At 31.0% G+C, this 20,437-nt stretch overlaps 1 pseudogene; it reads left to right on the top strand.

The window, feature by feature from the left end:
• Positions 1-2,415: 2,415 nt before the first annotated feature.
• On the top strand, positions 2,416-7,695 carry LOC131171449 (glucan endo-1,3-beta-glucosidase 9-like; annotated as a pseudogene).
• Positions 7,696-20,437: the final 12,742 nt, after the last annotated feature.

Raw genomic sequence — 20,437 nt, 5'->3', positions numbered from 1 at the left:
ATATATTATTTTGTTAATATAGAAAAGAAGAAAAAAAATATTTAATATGAATTTATAAAAATAAAAAAGAATCCATTTTTAATTAGAGTTTGAATACCATTGAAATAAAATCAAAGAAGTTAAAATAAATCAAATGTGTATTACTCAAACTTTAATTAAAATTGCATTAAAAAGTAATGCAAGTAAAAAAATAATATTATTAATTTTTTAATAATAATTATTATTATCATACAAATTTTAATAGCATAAATCAAATAAATAATGAAGGAATTTTAAATATTTATAAAAGTATTAGACTATTATAAAAGTATTAGACTATCTCTAAAAGTATAATTTTATTTTAAATAAATTGAGAATAAAAATTTTAAATTAACTAAAAATTTAAAATAAAGTTAAATGATATTTATTATTAGTTTTTGTACTTATATTAAAATAAAATCAAAGAAATTAATATAAATTGGATGTGAACTACTTAGAAATCAACTAAAACCTAATTTTAAAGTAATGCAAGTAAAGATGGTATTATTAATTTTTTAGGAAAACAATAATAATTGCATAAATTTTAGTATGATAAATCAAATAAATAATTAAATAGTTTTAAATATTCATAAAATATTATATTAACTCTAAAAATATGGTTTTATTTTAGATAAGTTGAGAATGAATAAAAATTTAAAATTTTAAATTGACTGTAAAATTAAAAATAAAAATATATTTTAATAATATACAAACTATAATTTTTTTCTCCCGAAAGATATAGGCATTCATTAGAAAAGGATCATTACATGGTTAGGGCTAAATACATATGCTAGATCAATCCTGAACCAGCAGGCAAACACCTAATGAAGACCCAAAGCCATGTACAGTTCTAAATCCTTAACCCAAAGAGAAAAAAGGCCCAAGAATCTAGAACACACAAGGCCCAACCAAAATCTAACCCTAGCTATGGTTGACACTACCAAGAAAGGAGACAGCTGCCTGCTAAAGGAAACATCGTCGCTGAGCTCAGTGGCCATCTTCGGAAACTAAGAAGATTAGGAGATCCATGCAAGACCAACGGAATCAAAAACAACCCTAGATAAAGGTGAATGGAAGATTGAGCCTTAAAGAACAACAGATTGTGCAAGGAGCCATGGGGTTGCTGGAGATCCAAAAGACAGAGGGGCAATGTAGAGCTCTTTAGCTTCTTTGACTATTGAGAGTCAGCCATTGCCAATGTGGGGAAAGACTCCAAAGTGATTATCAATCAAACTAAACTATACCCTCCTTAGATCCAATGCCTAGATTTGTAAAACAAAGAAAACCTAGTACCATCATAGCAAAATAGAGACCTTTGCTCACCAAAACAACCCATAACTTAAGGCTAGCTGGAGAGGTGATACTGGGAAGACACAGCCAAGTAGATCAATACATGCACATCCCTCTCAATGAAGCTTAGATTTGTAACCTAACACCAACAAAACAATATTTACAAACCATCCCGATGGGGAGAGGGAGACCTACTATCGTGTAGAAGGAGGAGGAGGCCTCCTCCACGCGGATGGGGCAAAAGAGGCCACTAATATAGTTTTTATCCCTTTTTTTTAACATTGGTTAATCAATATATCAAAATATAAAGGCTTATTGGATGAAAAAGTCCAAACATTTGCTCGAATTTATATTTATAGCCAAAACTTTTAATAGTAAACAATAAAGTCAAACCTTCTCAATTAGGTGTAATTTTAGATAAAGGGTTAAATTAAATTTACAAAAATTAATAATAAATTATAATATAATCCTTGAGATTTTAATTATCATATATTTTAAATCAATATATTATTTTGTTAATCAAACAAAATTTTATTATAATTTACTGTAATTCAATTTAGCCATTTGGATAAAATTGTACCTAATCAGAAAGATTCAATTTTATTATTCACAATTAAAAATAATTAAAATTTTTAGTTATGCAAATGTTTATGCTTTTTGATCCAATAGCCATCTTTTTGTAGTAATAGTATTTAGTTTTCTTGTAAGTTATGGTTTATTTTCTTGTAATAATTTCATTTCCTTATAAGTTGTAGTTTATTTCTTGTAATAAATTTTATGATAAGATTTTGAACTTTTAAATGTTTCTAAGTCCATAGTCTATAAACCTATCTCTTCCTTCATAGGATTGAGTTTGTATGTTTAGCTACTTTCTCTTAAAATTTCCCCTACTTTTTAAAAGTTTGCGTTTATCAATAAAATTAAGGTATTTTTTTTAATATTTATTCAATTTATTTCAAATTTTATTCTTCAAAGCATATGTTTTTCACTCGTCCCTTACAAAGAATTTTGTGAATATTTGATTTTTTTTCCCATTTTATTTATTTTAATTAAATGGACATTTTTTAAATTTGGTCAAGGTCAATAAATAGCATTGTTGGATGCCTGAGGCTGAGGGCTGTATGCTGGTCCCGAAAAATTTCAACAAACAAATATGCTTTACTTCGCCAGACGAATCCAAAGTTTTCCCACTCACAGTCACTTATGGTGCCCGCTAGCTTTACCTGAGACTCTCTCTCTCTCTCTCTCTCTCTCTCTCTCTCTCTCTTCAGGTTTTCCTAGCGCATTTCACGTCCTCCAGGCCAAATGCTTCCAAGTTTCCGTTTCCTTTTCCTCTTCTTGGCCACGGTATGCACCCTCGGCTCCACGGTTGTGGCTATAGGTGTGAACTGGGGAACGACGACCTCGCATCCTCTCCCGCCACCAAAGGTTGTGGAGCTCTTGAAATCCAACAACATCTCCAAAGTGAAGCTCTTCGATGCTGACCCACTTGTGCTTCAAGCTCTCTCCGGCTCCAACATTGGTGTCACTGTGGGCATTCCCAATGCCATGCTTAAAAGTTTCAACTCTTCCAAGAAAGCTGCGGAGAGCTGGGTCCATGATAATGTCACCCGCTACTTCTCCAGCGGTAGCAGTGGAGTTCGAATTGAGTATGTTCTCTTAGCTAATTTTCCTTTCTTTTTCTTCTGGGTTTAGTTACCTAATGGTTTTCAATTTGTGGATCATTGATTGTGCTTGGAATTGGAAATGCGTGTATTTAATCAAAAGATATATCATTTTAACGTTAGGGTTTGGATGGGAAGTGCAAATTGCTTATTTATTTATTGGTTTGATTTTGGTGGAATGTGTGAATTGCTGAGTTGGAATTGCCTTCGAGGATTTAAAGGTACTTTGTAGAATACATCTTTTTGTGGTAGATGAAATTCTCTGTATGTGAACAACTTGGGGTAGGCAAATGTAAGAAATAATCTTTGATGCGTGTTTGGAAATGATCATTATGAACGGCTTGCTATGAAACTGATGTGAGAATGGGATGAAATTATATATTTATACATGGAAATTCGCAAAGGGAGTAATTACTAATAATAATTATAATTATAATGATCAATGGTCATTTGTGATGCACTGGCAGTATTTAATAAGACAATGCCAAGTAGAGAATTCTTTTCAATGTTGTCCCTTTGCTTCTTATAGGTTCCAAAATCTAGTCAGGTCTAACTTGTTGAATTTATAGCACTTAAGGTTTAACAATTAATACCAGATAATTTTGGTTATACTATGTGCCATTGTTATGGGTTGATGCATATTTCCTTCATTGCTGAGATATAAGAAAGTGCAGTGCATTTTCAATCTTGTGTCATCTTTTTGTGCCTATGGTCTTTGTGTAATTTCCATTCCAGCAACCAAGTATTTGTATTTCAATTCTTCAAATAATAAAAGTTAATCTTGGTTTAAAATTAAAACAAAAAAAAGATAATAGACTCCATGTTTAGCTCCCCTTAACCCCTTTCTAAATAATTAAATAAAAACTGAAGACAACAATGAGTCAAATTATCATTTTGGCGTCATGTTTATGAAGTAATTCATTTTGAGGTCAAGATCATATGTTCAAGCCTTGTGTATCTGCTCCTGTGCCTTTTGTTTGTATATATATATATATATATATATGGTTCTGTGTTGTCTTTACATTCACATTTGTGTATAATTTATTTTATAATTGATATAAGATGGATGGACACATATTTTGCAGCTTTGGCCTTGTCAGGCACGTGTCTAACATGCCGACTATTATTATTATTATTATTATTATTATTATTATTATTATTATTATTATTATTATTATTCGGATATGGCAGGACACAATAAAGATACTAATATCTTCATGTAATAAGCCAGTTTTGGAGGGTGTTTTGTTCAATAATTAATGGGTAGCTAATCAGCAAGAAGTCAAGACAAGGATGTTTATGAAGTTGCATCCAATTGGTCTTTCATGTGGAACTTTTTATTTTAATTTCGAACTGGTTGTTGGTATACTTTTGTTCTTGGGAAATAAAGATGATAATTGTAATGCTTGCCCCATATATAGACATTGCAAATTGATATGCTTCCTTTCTATTTCCCAAAACTTGCTGAATAGATAGCATAACTTATAGTACTTGAATTATAATGTTATGTCAGTAAATGGTGACGGTCTATGATTTTTGCATCTTAAAATGACAGTCTATGATTTTTGCATCTTAAAATAGAGCAACTCAGATTATGATTTATCTTTAGTTTCTTATATATGAAAGTATATAGGAGAACCAGGTTTAAGGAGAAGGCTAAGATTGAAGAATGCAGGAAAGTAATAGTTGATAGAATAAGGGTGGAAAGCTGTATTGTGTTGCTGAGAATTAGTTAGAGAAGTCAAAAGGGCAGGTAAAGTGGCGGGAGCAGTTATTCCTGTCATCAAATAGTGTATAAATAACAGTCCATTAGCTGGAAAGGATCAATCCAAGAAATATCAAGATTCTAATCATTTTCCATTTCTAATTCTCTCTATTCTCTCTCATCTTTCCTCTGTTTGTCCCCATCTTCTTCTGTTTCTATTTCTTCTAAACTGACCTTTTTGGTATCAACAAGACATGTATATACCTTCTTTGTCGTGCGGTAATTTTTTCAACATTTGTTAAGTTGACATGTTGGTTTGGTGTCCTGTCATGTCCATACCCCTGCTTGATCAGGTAGGACAGAAGTAGCAGTATATAGATTTAGAAAGAGCACAAAACAGTAAGTTTTTTTTTTTTGTTACAATGGCACAAAGATCTCCTGTGTCTTGCTCATAGTTACCAGATTTGCTCAAACCCCCTGGGAACCGCAATCTGGTTCGTGAGTTCCAAATCGCGAGTCATCTGCGTTCCAAAACGCTAGGGGACGCGATCTGGTTCTCCAAAATGGAGGTTCCAGCGAGAATAAATAGAAGAAAGGAAGGAAAAGAGAAAGAAAGAAGAAAAATCAAAAGGCATGCACATGTGTAAGCAATAGGCACAAGAAGAAGAAGAAGAAAAGTCGTAGAAACGAAGAAGAAGAAGAAGAAGAAGAAGAAGAAGAAGAAGAAGGAAAAAGGAGATACGTTTTGAAAGACTAAATTTTGTAGGTGGAAGACTTGTTAGTGGGTTGGGTATGTTAGGTGGCAGTATATTCCTGATTTTTGGAGTGCAAATGAATATTTTTTTGAAAAAAAATTTAAATTATTTAGATAAATAATCATTATTAACTATTTGTTATATTAATTATTTAAAATCATATTATTTTAATATAATAATAATTAAATAACTTTTCTTAAAAAAATAAATAAATAACTTTGAATTTTATAAAAATGTATATTATATTAAAAAATTATTATATTAAATTAATATTTTAATTTATTATATTAAAAAATTATCATATTAAATTAATATTTTAATTTATAAATATAATATGTTAAATAAAATTAAAAAATAAGTTATTTATTAAATAAATATAATTAGTATATCTTAAATCGAATTGACGTATCAACTAAACGAATTAGCATACCGATTAAGATTACCTCTTACGAATCCTATATTTCGTTTAGTGGGGTACCGCGTACCAGGCACCCGTACCATAACTTGGGAGTATCACATTCCAGGTAACTATGGTCTTGCTGTGTTTTTGTTTATCAGAATACGACTTACAATGTCCTGATTTATTATGGACTAGCTGGGTACAGAGTTAAAGCTGCTGAATGCAGACAAACATAAAAAATGAGTACCTACTACGTAAATACCTAAGCACCTAAAACAGAGTGTCCTAAGTATCCCAACACACATTGAAATCAAATACAGTACTCTATAAACCAGCAAAAAGAGAAAGGAGGCAAAAGGACCTGACATCTTGCCCATATGCTACCAGCAGTCAATACAGATGCGTACTAAAAATGCATCAAAAGCACCATAATAACTTTTAGTTATTTTTCTGCCATATTGTTCTTACAAAATTCTGTACTATTTATGTGTGAAAGACTGAGAGTATTATTTCATTTCTATGTACTTATAACTGAACTGTACACAGGTATGTTGCTATTGGAGATGAGCCATTTCACCTAAGTTACAGTGAGCAGTTCCATCCCTTTGTCATTGGGGCAGCCATCAACGTCCAAACAGCTTTAACAAGAGCAAATTTGGCAAGCGAGGTGAAGGTTGTGGTTCCATGCAGTTATGACACCATCCAGTCAGAGTCTGGCCTGCCCTCCAAAGGACACTTCAGGCCCGATCTTAATAAAACCATGATTGAACTCCTCACATTTCTCAGAAAGCATCACTCACCTTTCTTTTTTACCATCTCCCCATTTATTACCTTCAATAAAAACAAAAACATTTCCCTTGATTTCTCTCTCTTCAAAGAAGCTGCACACCCTCATAATGATAGCCACAGAACCTATAAAAACAGCTTTGACCTAAGCTATGATACCTGGTTACTGCATTATCAGTTGTTGGATTTCCTGAAATGAATATTGTTGTTTCAAAGATTGGGTGGCCTACAGATGGAGCAGCCAATGCTACTTCATCCATTGCAGAGACCTTCATGAAAGGCTTGATGGACCATCTTCATAGCAAATCAGGAACCCCACTCAGGCCTCGGAATCCACCAATGGAGACATACATATTTAGTCTTTTAGATGAGGATCAAAGGAGCATAGCCACAGGAAATTTTGAGAGACATTGGGGATTGTTTACTTTCGATGGTCAGGCCAAATATCGTATTGATTTTGGCCAAGGTTTGAAGAAACCAGAGAATGCGAAGAATGTAGTATATCTTTCTTCAAAGTGGTGTGTTGTAAACAATAATAAAGACTTGTCTAATGCAAGTACCAATGCCATGGATGCATGTTCAGTTGCTGATTGCACTGCACTGTCACCTGGTGGATCCTGTTTCAATATCAGCTGGCCTGGGAATATATCATATGCATTTAATAGCTATTATCAGCAGCATGATCAAAGAGCAGATAGCTGTGATTTCGGTGGGTTGGGTTTGATCACAACTGTTGATCCATCAGTGGGAAACTGTAGATTTTCTATTGAACTTCGTACCTCACATACAGACTCCTTATCTGGTTCACATCTTGTCCAATGGATGATCTTGTTAATGTTATATTCATATTTCTTCTTATTAAACTTATATTGAAATTTTACGCAATGGATAGATATCTGAGGCATTTTGCATCTTCTTGATTTGCCTCGGGCCTGTTGTAGTTCCTGGTGTTTTTTAACGTTCACATTTGTACCAAAAGCATCTTTGTGCTGTTTTATTGGACAAAAGTAGGAAAAGGAAAATGACACTGCGGCTCTATTTTTATCTTCCATTACAAAATTTTGCAGTTATTTGAAATGCAGTTTTCCTTTCAATTATCTGAACAAACCTTAGTTGATTCTCATTAAACAAGCTACATTTGTCTTGTGATTGAAATTGAACTATGGGAATATGGATTTATCATTGGCAGGGGGGCTAACACGATGTGCAATTCAAGGCACAACCGAACTTAATATTCAAGGTACAACCAAACTTAACACCTAATAACTTAAAGGGATAATGTCTAAAAAATCCTTAACTTTGAGGTTATTTATAATTGTACTCTTAAACTTTTTTTTCAACAAAAATACCTGAATTATTAACTTTTTATAATTATACCGCTGCCATTTACTCCCTATTAATTCTAGCGGTGAAAATGTCAAAAAAAAAAATTCAAACTTTACCTATTTTTTACAATTGTATTCTAAATTATTTTTTAGCAAATATACCGTGAATTTTGAAATTCACTGCAATTGAACTCTACCATTAATTGTCTCGTTAAATTTAATAGAGATATTGGGTCAGTATTTTTAATCCTCCAAATTAAAACTAATTAAACGTAATTTGCAATAAAATAAACCCTAATTGATGAATTAATAGGTTCATGTTTTAGGGCCATCAAGGTGGGTCTAATTGATTGTTAAGAGGGGATATTAATGGGAGTGATGTTGAGTAGGGCAGAGTTGGGATGGGCAAAGGTGATAGCTTGTCGAGGTGATAAAGGATTGTTGAAAAAGATGTTGTATGCTCTGATACAGTAAAGGAGGAATAAGAGTGTTGGTTGGCAATGGTGGAGCGAGTGGGTGTAAGAAATTGGTGTGGAATGGCTTTATGAGGCGTGGAGGTTGAAGGGAGCTAGTGGCTAAGGAATGGGAGGTAAAAAATAAACCTGTGTTCTTTGTGAGAGTGGTGTGATTTTGTTGGAAATTAATTTTATTTTGTTTGTTTTATTATAAATTAAGTTTAATTAGGATCAATTTAGAGGATTAGAAGTATTGACTTGGCACCTCTATTAATAGTGAATGAGGCAATTAAAAGTGAGGTTCAATTATATTAAAATTTAAAGTTTAGGATATATTTGTTAAAAAAAATTTAGGTACAACTATAAAATATTAAAATTTGGAATATTTCACATTTTCCTATGTTAACTTGATAAAATCCATTATAATTAATTGTCACGACCCAACCTATGGGCCGGACCGGTACTAGGACCTGGGCCAGCCTAAAGCCCCCAGGCCCGTAGTAAGCCTAACTATTCACTAACCCAACTCTAAGGCCCATTTGAGCCCAATTTCAAGAAATCAACTGGACAGAGTCTGGCCATAAAATGGACATTCCAACGGGGAGTTTTTGACTCACCCGACCTGTAAACATAATAAATAATCAATTGGGGAGCTCAGCACACCCTCCAGATACTCATATCAATATAAAAATAAATGGGAGCTCAGCTCCCTCATCCAGTCCATCAAACATGCATGTGATAAAAATTTTACAGGTCTAAAATAACAATTTATATTACTGACCCAAATCAATTAAATATTTCTAACACATGCGAAAACTCTAGAAGTTTATAAAATTACACAACATGAATAAACGACCTGCGAGGGAGAAAAGCAAGTTAACCTCAAAAATATCCTCCTGTGGCCTGGAAAAATATTGAACAAGAGTGAGCGTTCGACTCAGAGAGTAAATATCAATTTTAACCATAATCTCTATAACTATTTAAAACTAATGCACCCTGTAAAGTGAAATGCAACATCAACAATAATTTCACATTATAACATCAAAAAGGTAATTTGGAGCACTCATACACTCAGTAATATCAATCATAATATATGGGAGCTGATCCCCTATACAGCTCTCTTAAATCCAACCTGTGCCAGCGAAGAACTCAAGCCGGACTTTCGCTTAATAAACCAAATCGGGGTCCCAGCAAAGAACTCAAGCCTTGTCTACCCCGAAGAACCGGGTCCCAGTGAAGATCTCAAGCCGTGTCTACCCGTCCTATCCATAGTCAACACCACATCACACGCACGCCAACGCACGCACACTGCTCCAAATTACCACAACAACATCCATGGCACTTTAACAGTTATGAATGCAACATAAAACATGCATAGAGTTTAACTACATAGATACATACATATAAGTGATACATGGACATACTTGAACATATAATAATAGTGAAACTATAATTAAAATTAATATTTCACTCACAGACTTGACAGCGATCACTGTGGCGGCTGGACGGAGGAAGAAGGCTGTCCCGGCTCACCTGATAATTTTATTACAATCATTTAATAAATTGACTCAATACAAACTTAAGAAAAGACCAAATACATCCTAAGTCGTGCCGAAAATTCGGCAGAATCTCCCCTATACCTAGGACTTACCCAACCTGCAAAAGAGCTCAAAACACACTTCTATATTCACGACCCATATATCCACAACTCAATCACATCACACAGTCCCTCCTAGGCCCATCAAATTAGTCATCCATCACTATATGTAAAATTTCAATTTAGTCCTTACAATTGATCATTTTTGCAAAAATTGCCCAAATAAGCTCTAAAAATTCTAAAACTTTGCCCCGCGGTCCTTAGCAATATTACTAGGCTAATGCAAAAAGAATCATAATTTTCTGAGCTACCACGAATATTTTATGGATTTTTAATCCCATTTAAATACTAGAAATTTACGAAAAAGTAAGGTTTGGGTTTACCTATGTCAATTCCGACTTCGGCGACGCGCTCGGGACGTTTGACAATGGTGGGATAGCCAAAACCTCGATTCAATTCGGAGACTTTTCGATGTCGGTGCATCGGCGAAAATTCACTGCACTGGACAATCGCCGAATTTCTGTGAATTGAAGATACCTACACGAAGCCCACAACACGGGGGTTAGTACATAAATTTTACAGAATTTTCTAAGCTCATTAAATGCTCGGAAAAACATTGCAAAACTTTGTGGGACCCACCGAAAAATGGTATCGGAAAAATTTGAAATTTATATCTCCACGAAGCTCTCGACGAGTGGAGCGCTCTGGTACTCTCGGTTTTCTCATGGGGTTCACGGTTTGCGAGAAATCTAGCCCAAAAGTCAAAATAGGCTAAAACTTCCCGGACAAAAATTGGACAAACCGCTTTATAGATTTCGGCGTTCTTGGTGTCTATGGAAAGCTCTTGACGAGTAGATGGATTTAGCCACAAGACCCGGTCCGATTGGTGGAAAAAAAAGAGAAGAAGAAGAAGGGGCCAATCCGATTCGACCAGTCCAATTCGGTCAGGTTCGATTCGGCCGGTTCGATTCGAAATATAAAATTTTGAATTTTTACTCTGCCTTGGGACCGAAAAGGAGGCCCAAAAATTTCGAAAAAATTCCAAAAAACTCAAAAAAATTCGTAGACTCCAAATATATTTTTAGTTTTTGCCACGTGGTCTTTAAATTAATTTTTAAAAATCATCAAAGTTTTATATTTCCGGGAAATCAAACCCGATTTCGAAAATCCAAAAAATTTCAAATAATTTCTCAAAATTTAAATAAAATTAAAACATCAATATTTGCCCAAAAATAATATATTTAAAAATTAGAGGTGTTACATTAATGGGAGAATAAACTATAAAGTATAATTGTAACAAAGTTAATAGTATTTTTATTAAAAAAAATTGAGGTACAATTATTAAAAAACCGCAAAATTTGAAATTTTTTTACATTATCCCCAACTTAAAATATCCACTTCTTTGATTGGCTTCCAGTTTCGCCTGGATTTTTAATTTTATATCAATTTTGTTTTATTTTTGAATTTAGTTGCAATTATATTCATTTAGCTAAAATTAAAATAAAACAGATCCTTAAATATGTTATCTTACTCTCCCAATTTAAATTATACAATAATACTCGCCCAAAGATGTAAAATTAGGCACGGCTAGCATAGAGGTCAAAACGAAGGTTCTCAAACTCAATTTGATCATTAAATCGGTGAAAATAAAAAATTTAAAATTTAAAATTCAACGAGTAAATAAATATTATAAAATCAATAATAATAGTGTATTATAATTAATGCTTCTATATGTTTTTTAAATAATTATTACGATAAATTTAATTAAATTTTAATGTGTAAATATTATTTAAAAATTAAAATTTTAAATAATAAAGTTTAATTATTATAATAAACAATCATTTAATTTTAAAATTTTATAATAATAAATTTATTGATATCAATAAAAAATAAATGTTCATATAATAAAATTGTATAATACAATAAATAGAAAAAGTTTATATTTTTTTAATGTTTAAAAATAATAAAATAAAAAAATAATTTAAGTTAATATATTAATAAAATATATTGTTGATGTTATTAATTATTAAGTTAGAAGGGATGAAATTAAAAATTTTTTAATTTTCTTTCTAATAGTTACAGGTTAATAGTTATTATTTAATATTCGTATATTATAATTTAAGTTAAAGGAATACTTATATATTATCGTAAAAGAAAAGAAAAATGTGCTTGATGGTCAGTAGTCGTTGGCGTGGAGATTCTCTCCTAGTTCTTGGGTTTTAATCCTTGTAGCCTCACCTTTGCAATGTAATTTTAAATTAAAAAATCCAATCAATTTGCTTGTTTAAATTCAATTTAATAGTCTATTTTATTGATTTTTTAATTGGTTCACACTGATTTATATCGATTTTTTAAAAATTTTGAATTTGGTGGCTAAAACCTAACTATATTTGCCTTTGATTCCTAGTTCCACAAGTTGGATCGTTCAATCCGGTCCGAATTTAACATGGATTAAATGTTGACTTCTAGTTTGGGATTATCTTTGTGAACTCGTCACTTTAGTCACTCAGTTGCATAATTATTTATTGTTTTATTTTAATAATAATATAATTTTTATTTTAATATTTTAAAAATTATATTATATAATTTTGTTAATAATTAAATTCTTATTTAATTATGTTAAATATAATTTAAATTTATATTAAAATTTAAAGTAATTATATACCTATTAAAAGCAAATCAAATTTTTATTTTTAAATAATTATTTAATATCATTCTATAAATGTTCTTTCATAATAATTTAATAATATAATATCTTTATAGTATAATTACAATTGAAAAAAAGACCACGTATGATTAAAAAAAAAACTTGTTGTCGATAGTAAATATAATATGATATTTTCTTAAATATTATGTTAATATTAAAAATTCATAAAAAGTTACTATCATTGAAATTTTGAAAAGTGAAAAAGAGAAAATTTTAATAATCTCTTATACCCAATATTTAAGAGAAGTGAATAATGAATTTGATTTTAAGTGTTAGTAAATAAATTTTTTAGTAATAGCTTATTTAATTTTTTAAGTTGATTAATATATCATATGATAATTTTTTAAGTTAATTAATACGTTACGTAGTGATTTTTTAATAACAGTTGATATAATTTTATAGTAGTAATTAATATAATTTTGTACTTGATGTAATTTATTTTTAATAATGGCTGATGATATAATATTTTAAATTGTTTAATAAGCCAAATGGTGGTTATTTAATAGCAACGGCAACTCATATAAATTTTTCTTTGATATATATTTTAATAACGGCTGATATAATTTTTTTTTAAGTTGCTTAATATGCCGCATGACAATTCAACAAGTTGGATCGTTCATTCCGGTCTGAGTTTGACATAGATAAAATGTTGACATTTAGTTCAGGATTATCTTTGCCAACCAGTCACTTTAGTCGACCATTGTGTAATTATTTATTGTTTTATTTTAATAATAATAATATAATTTTTATTTTTTATATATTTTAATATTTTAAAAACTATATTATATAATTTTGTTAATAATTAAATTCTTATTTAATTATGTTAAATATAATTTAAATTTATATTAAAATTTAAAATAATTATATCCTATTAAAAGAAAATCAAATTTTTATTTTTAAATAATTATTTAATATCATTGTATAAATATTCTTTCATAATAATTTAATAATATAATATCTTTATAGTATAATTACAATTAAAAAAAAAAACCATGTATGATTAAAAAAACATATAGCAAATATAATAATAAATATATTTAATCATTTTTCTCAAATATTATGTTAATATTAAAAAATAATATTTAAAAATTATAAAAAAGTTACAATCATTGAAATTTTGAAAAGTGAAAAAGAAGAAATTCTAATAATCTCTTGTATGTAGTTTTTAAGAAAAGCGAATAATAAATTTGATTTTAAGTATTAATAAATAAATATTTTAATAATAATGACAATTTTTTAAGTTAATTAATTTGTTTCGTAATGATTTTTTAATAATAGTTCATATAATTTTATAGTGGCAACTAATATAATTTTATATTTGATGTAATTTATTTTTAATAATGGCCGATGATATAATTTTTTCAAATTTTTTAATATGCCAAATGGTGATTACTTAATAGCAACCAATATAATTTTGTAATGGCAACTCATATAAATTTTTCTTTGATATAATTTTAAGTAGCAACTGATATAATTTTTTTTCAAGTTGGTTAATATGTCACATGGCAATTTTTTAATAGCAACTAATATAATTTTGTAATAAGAGCTAATATAGTTTTATATCTAATATAATTCTTTTAGGTAAAAAATAAAATATAATTTTTTAATAGTAGCTGATAAAATTTTGTAATAGATATAATTTTTAATATTAGATGTTATAATTTTATATTTAATATAATTTCTTTTAGTAACAATTGGTATAAATTTTTAATTACATCTGGTATAACTTTGTATTTGATAAAAGATATATATTATTTAATTTTAAATTTTGAAATAAGATGATTAATAGATTATTTTTTTTAATATTTCCCATAGCAATTTTGAAGGATAATTATTAGATTAGATGGCACGTTTTTGTAGGCCACTTTTTTCCATGTGGCGATTTTTAAAGGATCTTATAAAGTGAGGTGGCACACTTTGTAAGCTATATTTTAAGGTTTAAGTGTAACACCCCTCATTTGATTACAGTATAATCGAGTGAAGTGTGTTATATTCGGTACCAGAGTACTCTATCTTGTCTTACTTTATTATTTTAATAATTTGATCTCGTTATATTTTAATATCAATTATTTTTCCAGAGAGAAATCAGCGGAATTTCTCCTATTTTATCATCAGTTGACATATTTCACTATTCACCTGCTTGAAATTTTCAATAATATTTTATAATAAAAATATCATTCATGCTCATCATATTCATCTCACATTTAATTCTTATAATTCACATATTCATTTGTACAAATCTATTCATACTCAATTCATATGTAAATATTCTCAAATTACATAAGCAAAATTTTCAAATTTTCTTAATTTACATAATTTACAAAATAATTTCATAATTTACATGATCTACAAATTAATTATAATTTCATAATCTATATTTCAACATACAATTCATAGTTTACATTACAAATAATAACTAATTATAATGTACACAATACATAATATGATCTATATGGACTCTATCTACATGCATTGCTGAGAAGATGACAACCTTGTACATTTTTGACACTTTCGCAGATCTGGACTCTAAATTCTCCAGTCTAATGTCCACTGGGTTTTTACCTTCAGTACCTGTGCGAGGAAACAAATCTATCGCGCTAAGCATTGCTGCTTAGTGGTGCAATAATATGACAAGAAATAATGTATACAAATAAAATAATTGAAATATATTTTCTATATTCGAGAATTTTACTGGGTTCATATGAAATTTGCCATACAGTACATTTTTCGTCATTTATGTTGCTCTCTAGAATCTCTTTTGTCATAAGTTTACAATAATCATTTACATAATGTATAAATAAATCTAAATATTTAGTTTATGTTTATTTTATTATGAAGGATGCATTTCTAATAATTACTTACGTTATGCTTATTTTGCTAGTCTTTTATTTACTCTCTTAATATTTTCTATGTATTGTGGATCATTTTATAATAATAAAATTCTTAATACTATTTTAATACCTTTCGGATTTTTGTCATTGATTTATTTAGTTTCTAATATTTTTAACTTATTTCAATAATTTTTTTTTCTCTGCCCAAGTAACCTATGACAGGCTGACTAAACTGGATAACGGGTCGTTGGCACTGGACACCGCGGTGCCTCGGACTGTCATATTATGGGACGCAAAACGTCAACCACGTATGCAGTCAGCATGGCTAAAAAACCATGATAACACATAATCGGGCATAAAAGCCATGAATGTTAGTATAAAGCCATGAATATGGGCATGAAGCCATGAATACAGGCATAAAGCCTTTCGCAGTACTACTAAAATAATACCCTATTGGCATGCCAATCTATCCAATCTAACACACGTGTCTAGGCAATACATGGGCACATAGTACCATTAAGAGTTTATATGTTTCATCATTTCATTATATTTTTCGTTTATATTTTTATAGCATTCTAAATTTGTTTATAATGGAAACATAATTTTCAAATTCATATTTCTAGGTAATTTATGCATTCATCGTAATATTCATACTAATTACAATTCACATTCAAAACATCTTTCCTTTCTCTCTTGATGGGAACCTAAATCCCAAATGACACTTTTATCACATTTATTCATTCAACAATCTATTCATGTAAAGTACATTTCATACTTCAAGTTGTATTGCTAATATATTATGAACTCCATTGGTGTTGGGAGTATAAGTCTCAATAATCCATCTAGGTTAATTTCATTTCATATTCAAGTGGTATCACTAATGTTTTATTAGACCTACTAGTAATGGGAATACAATCTTAATTATATATTCACATAACTTAAATGTTCATTAAGTCATTTAGGTAAATTACTATTTCTATTCCAAGTAATCCATGAACATTTTATGGATTCTAAATTTCATACCTTAATTTCCTCTACCAATTTAGTTCTTACACTTTGTGTTTTTGTACTATTATTCACATTACTATTCACTCAAATTGTTGACTTTTTAATACATAATAAATTTATTAAACCTAAGTTCTCCAAGATACTACATTTTGCATTTTATTTTTGTTGGTTTCCAATACCATTTCAAAGCTTAGCTTATGTTATTCAAAATTTTCAGATTTCATATCCTAGGTTTACTATTCCATTGGTCATTTGTACAGTAGGAATTTGACAAAATTATCTTTATGAAAGTTGTTCCTTATTGTGTCTAGTTACATTTCTTTTTTTAAATAACTCCATTTGGAGATTTGTAGCTCAAGTTATGGTCATTTTAGCATAACTAGCCAGATTGACCTGTACCCAGAATTTCTGGGCAATTTGGTTTTGCCAGATTTAGTGACTTAAGTTTGGCTGGCAATTTGACTAGGTTATAATAAGAATTTAGATTTGTGTTCCTCATGAAAGTTGTAGGGCTATGTTTCAGCTCTCTGCTGGTAAAATTTCAGATCAATTGAACTTTTCTACACTGAGTTATGACTATTTGAACAAATACTATTTATTTAGTCATTTTCCAGGGACAGCATGTTGGTCATCCAGATTAGAGTAATTTTTAGGTCAACTTGGTTTGGTTTTTTGGGCAAGGTTTTTTCACCAAAGTTGTACCATTATGTGTCTAGTTTTATGTCCAATTAGCCTTGCACCAATTGAACCTATACAACTCCAGTTATAGCTGCCCAAACCTGCTGGACTCACACCCAGTCTTGCAGGTCACCAAGGGCAGCATGCCTAAGCTCAACTCCATTATCCTTACTCACTTCAATTCCTCCTCACACATATTCAAATGGTTACTAATTGACCATTACAATGTTAATATACTATTGCATAAGCAAAACTCTAATTTTTCACAAACCCTAATTTCCAAAGTGTCCATTTCATGCTATCCATGCCATTTAACACATCCAACACTCATAATTCAACATCTAACTCAAGTTTTCTCATCACAAACCACTTCTAAACAATTCAATTCATACAAATCAACAAATCTCATCCTTCTCCCATGGCTATCGATTCTCATACATACTTCAATATAATTGTTTTGTTCAATTCTACAATAAATTCTCATTTAATTTGTCTTTCTAACAAAGATTAAAAAGATAGGGATGTAAGTATAGGCACTAACCTTTTTGAGCTTCACTTAACCTTGATTAAACCTTCCTAATCTCTTTTTCTTTGGCTACCAATAGCTTTTTCTAGGTGAAAGATTAAATTTTTGTGAAGGGACTTGGCAATTTTGGTAAACAAATGGAGAGGAAATTCAAGCTTTTAAGCTTGAAAATGGTGGAACCTCTTCTCTCTCTCTCTCTCTCTCTCTATGGATCAGTTCATGTTGAGGAAGAAGCTGCTAGTTTTATTTGTTTTTATCCCATTTTATTTCATTTTTTTTCTTTAATTAATTAGTTAAATGGTGATTGGTGGGTAGACTTTAAATGACATCATCATGATGTAATAATTCCAATTTTCTTCATTTTTCTTTTTTTTTTCTTTTTTACTCATTTTCTATTTAATTTTTAGCAATATTAATTCATATTTTAGATCATAATAATTATTTACTTAACTGAACAAGTCGGTCAAAAATCATCTTCAAAGACGAAATGACCAAAATGCCCTCCGTTTGGCTTATTGAGCCAAAATCGTCTGTACCGATTGAAAAATTTGTCTAAACCTTTTTTTGGCATTCTAATGCCATAGAAATGCCATAGAAACCTCAATGACTCTTCTCTGGAGTCCCAAAAATTATTTCATGAATTTTATCTTGGGTTTAGGGCTTCTAGTTGCAAAGACCACAACTTCCTACTGGGTTACCCATCGCTAGGGCACCGACTCATTTAACTTGATTGTATTTTATTTCTAGAATTTTTCCTAAATTTTTCTTATTATTATTTGAGTTAATTATGGCTCCTTACTTTAGTTTAAATATTTTTCCAGACGTTCTAGCTGTCCGGACTGACACCGGTCGCCAGAATAGTATAATGTATGGAATTGCTACAGTGAGGGTGTTACAATTCTTCCCCTCTAACAAAAATTTCGTCCTTGAAATTTACCGGGTGTAGGTATCTGAGATAATTCCTTTACCTTTCTATTGCTCCCTCTGTCTACTCCTTTTATATATATGGTATTATTTAGTCTTTTTGAATCTATCATTATACACTTAGGCATATCATAAAGGAAGGATACGTTAACTCAAATTCACATTTGGGGCTTCTTGCTCCTCTCCGGCTTGGGTGACATTTGGAAGTGGTGTGACTGTTGTACTTGGTCCTTCCATGATCTCTGTCTGGGTCTATGGCCCCACATCTATAACAGGCTCCAGTCAATCCCCTACATTCACCTTTATGCCACTTGTTAAAATGACCAAATTTTCTTACTAGTCCTGGTGCACTCACTACTAGTGTTTCTGGTTGATCTCTTCTGGGTATAGGCCTGGGTCTAGATCTTCTACTTTGATAAGATGTCTGACTTAACTGTTCTCTCAGCCTCTTATTATTAGACTGTCCAAATTTTCTCTTTTGCTGATCACCACTCCTCTTCTGTTCCTCTTCATGAACACAACTAATATATTTATTTTTGAACTCTATCAGAAAGAATTCTCAAGTTACGTCGGCTGGTGGCACTACCTTGGTTACAACATCCCTCCACCGATACGTAGCTTTTTGTAACAATGAAACTGCACACTCTAAACTCTATTTTGGTGTGCAATGGAGCTGCTGCAGGACTCTTTCAGTCCTTTCTAACCAATACTCAGCCGCTGAAGAATCGTCTTCCTTTCTATCATTGAAATTTATAGCTCCATACTTCCTAATTTTTCCTAGAGGTGATTTCCACTGAGGCGGTGGTGGAATAACCCCAATCATCTGTTGAAAGAATTCAGTCATCTGCTCAAACAAGGCCTGTTGGGGTTGTACAGGCACCTCTTGCACTGGTAGAGCAGGATCTCCCCGATTTCTAATATCACTCCCAGTCGAGATACGGCTTACTACTTCTTCTTCTACTGCCCTCTGCGATTCTGAGTCCATACTTTAACATAAAATAACCAAGAAAATAGATTTGCACTAGTGTCACCTCGACTCATATGAATGCAATGCATATTATGCACACTATCTCATTCTATCTATCTATGCCTAGGAATGCCTAAACCGTGCTCTGATACCAATAAAAGTGAATAGTAAAATACGTCAACTGATGATAAAATAGGGAAAATTCTGCTAGTTTCTCTCTGGAAAAATAATTGATATTAAAATATAACAAGATCAAATTATTAAAATAATAAAGTAAGACAAGATAGGGTGCTCCGGCATCGAATATAACACACTTCGCTCGGTTACACTGTAGTCGGGTGAGGGGTGTTACATTTATATAATTGGCCAGATTGACCTGTACCCAAAATTTCTAGGCAATTTGGTTCTGCCAGATTTGGTGACCTAAGTTTGGTTGGCAATTTGACTAGGTTATGATCAGAATTTGGATTTGTGTTCTTCATGAAAGTTGTAGGGCTATGTCTCAGGTTTCTGCTGGTACAATTTCAGATCAATTGAACTTTTCTACACTGAGTTATGACCATTTGAACAAGCACTGTTCATTTGGTCATTTTTCAGGGACAGCATGTTGGTCACCCGGATTAGGGTAATTTTTAGGTCAACTTGATTTGGTTTTCTGGGTAGGATTTTTCACCAAAGTTGTACCATTATGTGTCTAGTTTTATTGTCACACCTTACCCCTTTGTAAGGCATAACATGATCCTGTAGAATACCTAATGAACTACCGAACTTCACCTATCGATAACTCATTAAGTACCCTAC

The sequence above is a fragment of the Hevea brasiliensis genome, chromosome 12 (genome assembly GCF_030052815.1).
Source record: "Hevea brasiliensis isolate MT/VB/25A 57/8 chromosome 12, ASM3005281v1, whole genome shotgun sequence".
NCBI lineage: Eukaryota > Viridiplantae > Streptophyta > Magnoliopsida > Malpighiales > Euphorbiaceae > Hevea > Hevea brasiliensis.
The sequence above is the reverse complement of the archived record's forward strand: the minus strand, read 5'-3'. Positions and strand labels throughout refer to the sequence as shown.